The sequence below is a fragment of the Monodelphis domestica genome, chromosome 2, assembly GCF_027887165.1.
Source record: "Monodelphis domestica isolate mMonDom1 chromosome 2, mMonDom1.pri, whole genome shotgun sequence".
Classification (NCBI taxonomy): domain Eukaryota; kingdom Metazoa; phylum Chordata; class Mammalia; order Didelphimorphia; family Didelphidae; genus Monodelphis; species Monodelphis domestica.
The window spans coordinates 194,197,403-194,208,104 of NC_077228.1; the positions used below are offsets into that span (position 1 = coordinate 194,197,403).

General features: G+C 38.6%; 1 pseudogene; it reads right to left on the reverse strand.

Moving 5' to 3' along the window:
- Positions 1 to 440: 440 nt before the first annotated feature.
- Positions 441 to 1,043, reverse strand: LOC100618645 (DNA-directed RNA polymerase II subunit RPB4-like; annotated as a pseudogene).
- Positions 1,044 to 10,702: the final 9,659 nt, after the last annotated feature.

The following is a 10,702-nucleotide window of genomic DNA, read 5'->3' on the forward strand; positions in this document are numbered from 1 at the left end:
TCCACTACCTCCCTTGGAAACCCTTCATTAAAGGAAATCATCCTAAAGCCCCTTTAAGATTCAAGTTGCACTCCCGGCCTTTGCCACATCTCAAATATCCAAAAAGTCAATAAGAATCATAACTGGTCACAAGTTTGAATTACTTGTTGATGCAAGACTACTCTGCATTGCCTTGTCCATATGTAACAGTTAAAATTAGTTTCTCTGCTAAAAGTATTATATTTTTATGAGGTTTATTAAAGATTAAGAAATAAAGAAAATACAAAATAAGAAAGCACGTGCCTAGGCACAACCACTTACTCTAATCTTGCCTCCTAGGTAGAGAGCTTGACTTCCACTTCTAGGCACATGCAGCTCTCTACCTAGCAGGCAAGATGTAGGTTTCACGTGCTTTCCTTATTTTGTATTTCTTAATTCTAATAATCTTTAATAAACCTCATAAAAATATAATACTTTTAGCAGAGAGACTAATTTTAGCTGTTACACATAGGAGGCTAGACCAACTTTTGTGATTTAAATTTCTGAATAGTCACTGGAGAGAGTTCGAATTCCTCTTAGTTGCAGAAGAATTCTGGAAAATTTCCTCTTTTGTTTTCACTGAAGGGCTGGGTTCCTAGTATTAATACTGGAAGCTCCTCTTGGTCTGAATATCATCATGGATCTGTTGCAATTCTTCACCTTCAAATCGACCTTCTAGGCTTGGAATCAGAGCCTTAGCCTCCTCTGCTGTCTCAGGATAAAGATTTGCTAAACAAGCCAACTCAAACTTATGGAGCTTCTTTTGGAGTAACAAACTCCAAACACTAGCAATGGTTTCCTTGTTTTTAAAATGACTAAAATGTGCAGTGTAATTTAAAGTTTTCATAAAAACCTCTGAAAGTTCTTGTTCATTCTCCGCACTTTCATTCTGTTGCTTTTGATGCTCTAGAAGCATGCGGACTTTTGAATTTAGAAGAGTTTCTGCTGTTTCAAACTCTGGGAAAGACCTGCGAGGCGTCTTCCTCCACATTGCCAGAGCAAAGGTCGCTCCCTCCAGCCACCATCACCCTCCTACCTACAGGCATGTTTTAAAGTGTGAAGAGTGAATCAAACTTTCTTTGTCTATAAATCAGCAATTTTAAAATTAATCAATCAAAAACTTAAACACCCCTACTTAATACTAAATAAGAGAGTTTGCAAGTCACTTGCTAAAGTGAGTGACAACTCCAAAGACCACTGCCCTGCCCCTGGGCAGTGCTAGGCAAATTGAAAGAATACAATTGGTTCCCATAAAGTGGAAGAAAGGAGAGGAAGTGAAGTGGAAAAAGGACTATAAAAAGTCCTGAACTTCCCATCCAAGGGACCTTTACTTGGGACCTTGGCTCTTGTACTGTTTCTTGGAGGACTACTCCTGGATTGTCTCCTTTGGACTTCAGTGTTGGAGGACTTCACCTTGGGACTTGGCCTTTGGTCTTTGGTCTTCTCCTTTGAAGTTTGTCTTGGGTGGGTGTGTAGCTGGCCTTCCTTTCCTGGATGCTGGAAAGATTCCTACCTTGGCTTTGGAGGAGGCTGCATTGGTGGAACTCTAGTTGAAGACACCACAGATGTGGGTCTCCAGGACTGAGCCTCACTTCACCAAAGAAGGTCTAGTAGGCTTATTAAAACCCATCTCTTTAGCTACCTTTTTCCATTTTCACATTCTATCTCTTTGTAAATAAAGCTACTAAAGTCATTTTTTTACTTAAGTTATAATATCTTTAAATTGGTGACCACAATATTACTTTAGAATTCTCATATTTAGTCAAAACCCTAAAATTTATATTCTTACAAAAGCTATGAGTTCTGCACATTGAGCGCTTATATTTGAGGGCAGAGAAACTGACCACAGAGTGGCAAATTCTGTGACTGCAGCAGCTCCAGTGTATCGGATGCCATCCCTTATGAAATAAGAGCCATCAGAGAATAAGCCTAGATCTGGATTGTCTAAAGGAGTGTCCAGGAGATTATCTCAAGGTTTTTCAGGCATGGACAGTAAAGATTCATTACTGTGTAATGATTCTCCTGCCACTGGTAAATCTGGAAGCAAGCTGACAGGGTTAAGGGTTGTACAGCCTTTTAGGGTGATATTTTCATTGCCCAATAAGGTTCCTTGGTATCTTGCAAGTCTTTGATTAGAAAATGCCTGTGTTCTATGCCTTAGTAACAATGTTTCAACTTCATGAGAGCACATTATTGGTAATGGACATCCCAATACTAATCAGCAGATTTAGTTATTAGCAAAGCTGTGGCAGCTTCACCTCTAAGACATGATGATGCTCCTGAAGCTACTGGGTCCAGCTGGGCCAAATAATAAGCAACCAGACATTGAACAGTTCCTAAGATTTGAGTTAAAACACCTGAAGCTACCCCTCTACATTCGTGTACATATAAAGTGAATGTTTTTTTGTAATCTGGGATTCCTAGAGCAGGGGCAGACAAGATAGCCTATTTTAACTTAGAAAGAGCCTCTAATCTATAGTAAGGGAAGAAGATAGATGGGTTTGAAACATGTGAAAGAGAGAGATTTTGCAAAAAGAGAGGTTTGTTGGACCCGGCCACATGCTAGGAACAAAGGGACAAGAGTTCTGGAATACAGAAAAGGAATAAAAGTGAACACCAGCAGTTACTGGGGGATCTTAGACTTCCTGTTTCTTAGACTGGCTGGAGCTGGAACTTCCTCTCCCTCTCTGAAGCTGAGGAGATTTAGTTCCTATGCTCTGGAACTGAATATCTTTACCCTTATTGCTCCTGACTGGAGATACCCCTTCCTTTCTGTGAAATCATAAGTGTTTCTGCTGGCTGAAAGTACCTGTCTACTCAAAAGACCTTTAACCAGCTAGCCTATACAAACTCTCTATATGGAGAAGGCCAGAAGTCAACTCTGGCCTGACCTACCAGGGCTGAACTCTGCCATAAAGGGTTTACCCTGAAGCTACTCAGAAGACCTGTTTCATCTTACAAAGTAATTTGGAAGGATGAAATAGTGTCAGGTTATACAGTTGGCCCTGGGAATTTAGACAGACAGGTCAGGGTCTAGGGAGGTAGAATCAAAAGAAGCAATCTCTTTGAGGAGATTTTAGTAGATTGGAGGTTAGCTAGAACCCTTAGATGTAGGGAAACATAATACCATAATCCTTTCCTTCAATTTATCTTGTTTTCAAAATAAAGCCCTGTCCTGTTTTGTACAAACCTGTCTAGGAGATTGAACAGCATACTGGTCACAGTGAAGCAGGCTCACAGGGCTCCTTCACTGAGAGGTACTGAGGAACCAAAATCAACCTTGGTATCTCAACATCATCAATACCATCCCTTCAAGGATCCAGTATTTCAAATCTAACTGGTTCAGTGACTGAATTTTTTGTCATTGTAATAAGGAGTTTAGTGATTTCCTCATAGAAAGGAAGCCACTGTCTACAAAATCCTGTTGTTCCTAAAATCGCCTTCAACAACATAAATTTTAGGAATAATGGTAATTTTTGAATGTTGAGAGATAAATCTCTCTTCTTACTCTGGGAATTTCTCAAGCTTTTCTCAATGCTTTTTATATAAGCCATGCGATTTTCCAGACCCTCCTCCAGCTTCTTTTAAAGGTCACTCAAGTTATTTTCTAGTTTTTCTTCAAGGTGAGCTTTTAGTTCAGCAAACTATTATTTTGTTTCTTCCTGAGGATGAATAGGCAAAATGCCAAGCCTCCTATCACTACAAGTACAGCTAGGAACAGTGCTATATAAAGCCACTGTGAAATATTATGTTGGATAAGAGCCATTTTAGATAGACAAGAAACAGCATCACAACGAGTACTCATAGAATACTCAATATCATATTTAATCTAATTGTTAATTTTGTTTGCAGTTCTACTTTCTGTCAGTAGATGGTGCTATTTAACATAAAGGCTCAACCGCTGTAACAAAATTAACTGCTAGGAACTTGACTTAGGGATAGTTTCAGTAAAAAGTAAGGAAAATGATCAGAAGATTCTAGGTTTGACTCCTAGCTGGCTCGCCAATTAAAGGTGACAGTTAAATTAGGAGTTTTGACAAACTAAGAGAGTAGCTCTTAATAACTTAAGTTTTTGTGAAAATATAGTAGAGTTATAAATTAATATTTAAGCCAGAAAAAATAAAACTTCTAGCAGCTTTTAATAATTTAGTTTATTAAAATAGAGGTAGTAAAAGAATAAGGTAAAAGTAAAAGAATAAAAAAAAAAGAGGTAGTAAAATGAATGTAGTAAAGGAGTGAAATATAGAAAAGAGATAGAGAAATTGCCTAATACCTAACTAGCTACTCTAGAACTACCTAGAACTGCCTAGAACTGCATGTGAGAAAATCCAGCTGATAGCCCTTCAGCTCAGCTCACCAGGCAGAATCTGTCTCTATCTATCTATCTATCTATCTATCTATCTATCTATCTATCTATCTATCTATCTATCCCAACCACCAACTAATCTCCAATCCACACCACCAGCAACCAACTACCAACAACCAACTACCAATGACCAATCACCTCCCAACCCAGCCCCTCTCAGTCTTCTTGCTGGCCTTTTATATCCCCTTCTTACCTCACTTCCTGTCTCTCTGGTTTCTATTTCCTTTAGCTGTGGGCTGATATATTTTTACACATCTCTATGGTAAAAGGACCTTCAGATCCCCAGTTAAATTAGAAAAAGGGATTAAGAAATCCCTTTTACAGAGGGAAAATTGAGCCAACACACATTTGGCAATAGTGGTGCAAAAAAGGAGTGGGCAGCTTTCAGAGATTTTGTATATAATGTTGCATTTACTCATTTGTAGCAGAATGCTAGCAAAACATCAGGATTAGTTTGACAAAAAAGAGGGGGAAATTCAAAAGCTACTAAATGAAAAAGAACTCCACAGGATTTACCAGCAGGGATAATTCATCCAAGACATGGAATACAATTGCACCCAAAGAATGAAAAAATGAGTGTCACATAGAAGACAATAGAGAAATGAATGGTAAGTATAAGCAAGCTGTGACTTATAACAAAAGAGGAACTCCAAAGAATAAGAGCAAACAGTAGCAACAATGAATTGTATAAAGGCAGAGAAGATAGGTTGATCACATGGGCAAGATCAAGGAATAATAGAAGGATAGACAGTGGACATTTGTTGTCTTGCACTGTTTGGAGAAAAGGATGAAGGTTTCTAGCTCCTATGGTGAATTTATGGGAATCCATGGACAAGAGTAACACAGGATGATTGGGTACAGATGCTTTCTCTTCAGAACTCCAGTGAGATCAAATTTCCCTTTGAGTGATCACACATCAGTATTCTCTCTTCTTAATCCCTTCCTCATTGACTTGACCTGCACCTTTTATTATTTTATTCAGCTCTTATCTGCCTCTTCCAGGACCATGTAGCTATAAATATCCCTTGTATTTTCTTCTCATCGGTTTACAAATATGATCCAGTGTTTCCAACCTGGACCTGTTGAGGAAGTAGAAACATCCTTTGACATCCAGATTGTCCCTAGGCACCATCATTCACCAAACTCTCTTTCTCTGAGGTTCATTCCATGTAAATTGACCATTCAATTTATATTCTAGAAGAACTTATCTATCAGCCTTCAGGACATTCTTTTTCTTTTTAAGTTCTGCATCTGATTCCTAGTCTTCCTTTTTAGCCCAACTTCTGCATTTATTCTAGGCAATTTCAGCATAAATGCTGATGCCCTTTTTATTTTTTTATTTGAAATTATTTATTTAATTAATTGATTTCAAATATTTTTCCATGGTTACATGATTCATGTTCTTTCCTTCCCCTACTCCCACCCCCTCCCATAGCCGATGAACAGTTCCACTGGATTTTACATGTGTCATTGATCAAGACCTATTTCCATATTATTAATAATTGCTCTAGAGTGATCATTTAGAGTCTACGTCCCCAATCATATTCCCATCAAACCATTTGATCAAGCAATTTTTTTCTGTGTTTTATTCTCACAGTTCTTTCTCTGGACGTGGATAGCATTCTATGTCCCTCAGAATTGTCCTGGATTATTGCATTGCTGCTAGTAGAGAAGTCCATTACATTAGATTGTGCCACAGTGTATCAATCTCTGTGTATAAGGTTCTCCTGGTTCTGCTCCTTTCACTCTGCATCAATTCCTGGAGGTTTTTCCAGTTCACGTGGAATTCCTCTAGTTCATTATTTCTCTTAGCACAATAGTATTCCATCACCAACAGATACCACAATTTGTTCAGCCATTCCCCAATTGAAGGACAGCTGATGTCCTTTTAAACAATGGCTGTCCAATTCCTCAAACTCCTTAATCTCCCATGACCTACTCAACTCCAGCCATACTCTGGGAGGTCCATACTTTAGAGATTGTTATCAACTACAAGGGCTCCATTTTAATGATCCAAAACTCTTAAATTCCATGATAAGATCTTAATCTCCATTCATTCCATCTCTGATCATGGAATGTTGCTGGGGACCAGCCCCTTACGACCCCTGAGAGGGGAGGGGGAGAGAGAGAAGGAAAGGGGAAGCGACAAAGAAGGTACCGACAGCTCTCACATGGTATGCAAAGAGGAGTCGTTTATTGAGGAGAAAGATTAAAGATGGAGCTTGGCCAGAGGCCAAGCTCCTGCAAGGACAGCCATCGCCTAGCCTGAAAGAGGAGAGAGGGGGAAGAGAGAGCGAGGCGGAACTTGCTGGGCCATAAATACCATTTGCTACGTAGTACATAGGGATGACCCTCATTGGTCAATGACAAGGCATAGGTGTGGTTTCTCTTAACCAGGGGAGAACAAAGAAACCTGTTTTCCCGCCTAACCTGGGAGAAGCTGGGGTCAAGGGTCAGGGGCCTTCCCAGCCATGAGCACTACTGAACATGCCCAAGACTGACTGTTCCCCTTGCCCCTGGGCTGCTACATCTCCCCCTTTTTGTTTTACACACGAATGAATAGTGTAATATCAAAATGTAGCAACATTACAGCATTAACAAATACAAACACTCTGGTGCATAATCATATTCTGATACAGAGATGAAAAACCTATCCTGATTGTATAACTTAGATATCCCAATCAAGAATGAACATCAGCATAAACTGATTCAGTGATCAATCTTAAAAAATTCCAAACTGATCTTTCTATCTGTCTGCATTTCAGGATCTATGCAACAGTCTTAGTAGATATAAAAATGTTAAGAAAATAATTTCCACGCTACTGATCCTGGTCTAATGAGGTAGAATTCTATGGTTCACATGACAGGTGCAATAACCAAACATGCCACCTTTCACAGTCTGGACTATCAGAAGTTGTCAGCCTTTTCAACAGTTAGCAAAATACTATCCCTGGAGATGAAGGATAAGTCCTTCCTTTCTCTCGTCCTGATACTGCATCTTGGGGATCTTTCCGTGCTCACTGCCAGATGCCTGCCACATAGAAAACTGGTTGGTGGCTCGATGCCAGGACATCCAGCGACTGAGGGTGTCAGTACACCATGTCTCTGCATTTCCCAACCTCAAACATCCATTTCACATGGAAAATGTAACCGTGGCTGAGGCTGTCTGGTCCATAATGAAAGATTCATTATGATTCCCCTTACATGCAATCAGACATCACTCTCCAGTATGGTCATCTGAAAATTAACAATTGCTGTCATGTTCTCATGTTCACCGACTGTTAGGTGACTGTAATTCTAGAAATCTTTGCACCTTCATAATTCTGGATCAGAGCATTAACAGTACTTTCTTTGCACTTAAAAATTCTGGCCTTAATAGTGTAAAAGAAAAAATCAAGGTTGATCAATCAAGAGTGACTTTAAAAATTTCCTCTAAAAATATAAATACTGATCTCTATAAGATTCCTCTCCCTTTTCTTTTTGTTTGTGTGTTGGGAGAGATCCCTTCAAAGAAAAACATCCTCTCTAAACATTTCTGGAGGATCATGTTATCACATGTCAAATGATCTCAGAAAATTGATCCTGGGAACCTGATCCCAAAATTAATACAAGATTCTCTTGGCTCACTGTCTATGTGGTATCTTTGAAACTGAGCCAATGTAAAATATCAGAACTTACATTCCCAATGATTTCTAATTCCTGATCTAAATAGATCAAAATTCGCCTTGTATATGAACATAATTTTGCACCATTACAGGCTTTGCAAAAACATCAATACATCAATCACAGTGCAATTTTTAACAAATACCAATATTCCCATCCATTCTACATTCTCAATTGTAACTCAAATAACCATGATGGTGATAATGAAGTAATATTTCAAGTTCTGACTGCATATTCCTAATGTCTTCCTTATTTTAAATCTCTGTTTGTATAAATAAACCCATCAATATGATAACCAAGCCTATACCATTACCAATTTTTGCAAAATTAATTCCACCAAACCAATGTTTGGGTAAATAGAAGCTTAAGTTGTTTCCCCTGTAGAAACAATTTCTACAGTTTCTTGTACCTACAGCATTTGACATAGCTTTTTCATTCCTAGTTATCAGTGTATAATATTCAATGTGCTTTTTTCTACAAGCTTATCTGTGCCTATTGTGTCATGTTTTTAATCCATACTCCAAAACAGTAAAACTTAGATTATACTTTGCCCTTGCTCCATGTTTTTGTGCAATAATAATTTTTTCCACCTAGGAGAGACAATGACTGCGCGTCCACAGAAATTGTCAAACCTAGAGTCCTCAGTTTTTCATGAGGTCTTACTTCCATATACCAGAACGTCTTCCAGTATATGAAAGGGAAGCCAATAGATCCCGAATCCAGCGGCCGTCTGAATTCTGGGACTGTTGGAGGAGAGCAAGACATTTTTCCTATTAAGATATTACCCACAAAAACAGGGTATCAGGAGTAATGGTTAACAATGGTATTAACACTCAACTACTGCTATGGTAGTCAGCCCTTAATGTAATGTCAGGAACATAATCTTTGCCTGGATGTCAATGATCTCTTACAATAACTCAAGTTCCTAATTAAAGATTTCCTAACGTCTTTTTCCTGATCTCTCATTCTTTCTTGAGAGTAACATCAGTGTCATCTGTCCATTAAACCTGTCTGTGCATCATTTTCTGCTTAGCACCTCATTTTTGATGTCAGAGGTATCAGATCTATCCTATGGATGAAAGTTTTCTATCTCCTACTCTTTGGAGAGTCCTACCAAGGTCTATACCCTTGTTGATAACAGCATTTCTTACAATACAAGTGGTGGATTTACAATGCATACAATATACATTTCTTTTGACAGTATCATATACAAAATACAAGGTATACATTAGTAGCTAGACAATTTGTAGCTATTTCATCTCAATCCCATCGCAAAGTCTTTGGAATGTGGGATGTATCTGGTGTCTTGTACAGACACAAGTGTGATTTAGTCCTTCTGAGTTAGCATACTTGATGTTGCTCTGGGTACCCCATCTCAATGGATGTCAGCATGACAAGTGTCCTTCAGTGGCCTAATAGCCAATGTCTCTAATAGTGTAATGTCATTGTTCTAGAGTGATATTAGTCACCAAAGAAGTGTCCTTCCAGCGAGTCTGGATTGTGGCTGGCATGTAGATAGCTGATGCCATCACCTTCCGTCTGCTTCTCTTCCTGGTCTGTATCAGCTGGTATGAAGCATGACGTGGGAGACCAGATGTTTTCATTATCTGTGAACATATAAACAAGACCTCGACCCAACATTATCATCCCTTTGGGTCCCTCACAGTCTTAATATCTTGATGATTTTTAACCCACTTCAGGTATCTCACACAATGTGATCTTTATCATTACATTCAATATTGATTGTTACAAAGCTTTAACTTATATTCCTTTCTGGGGTGTAGAAAAGATAGATGATTAGTGATACCATATCCACCTCTTTTTTCTTATGAAAGTGGAAATGTCACAGCTTAACAAAATTGACTTCTAGATAAGTCTGATTCTAATAAAGACATGTTGTTTGCAAATATAATGTACCCTTTAAGACAATATTCATCATTACATTTTGGATAGCAATACCCTTTTTGTGCTGCAAGTGGACAGCATTCCTTATACTGTCATAATATTCCCAATTATACCCTTTTGATATTTGATCAAATTTGGCTAACATGGAACAATTCCAATAATATGATTTCAAGTTACACATTGTACCAGTACCATTCAAAATTGTCAGGCATGTAATAAAGTTAGATCTTTTACCAAATACCCATATATTCCTAGAACAGAATATCTGTTAGTGACTTAATGATACTCTTCTGCATGTACATTGTTTCTCATACAATTACATGTGTGTGTGTATAGTGTGTTAAACCTGCCTATAGGGCAGTCTTTACAGTCCATGTGCTGCTTTTCTGGTGTCCTGTGCCAGACACCTCTGCCTTCTGTCCTTCTTCCGGGCAGATTTTCTTGCCATCAGATGCTCTTAATCATCTTCCATGGACTCCATGTATCTGAGAAAGTAAACAGAAAACCTCGACCCCAAATGAAAGCCTCATTGGGTCTTAGAAAGTTAGAAAGTGACAGAACATATATACCTTCAGTTTTTGAACCTTGGGGCTCATGAATTCCTTTGAGCTCTTTGTACCATAGCTTGCATGTAAGCCATGAGCTATGCAATTTAGCCTTTGCATTGCTGTTAAAAGCCCTGCCATTCCAAGCTGTTTGGAATAGACAGTTGTGCACAGTTATTTATAAAATCTGCAATCACTTTGCTCA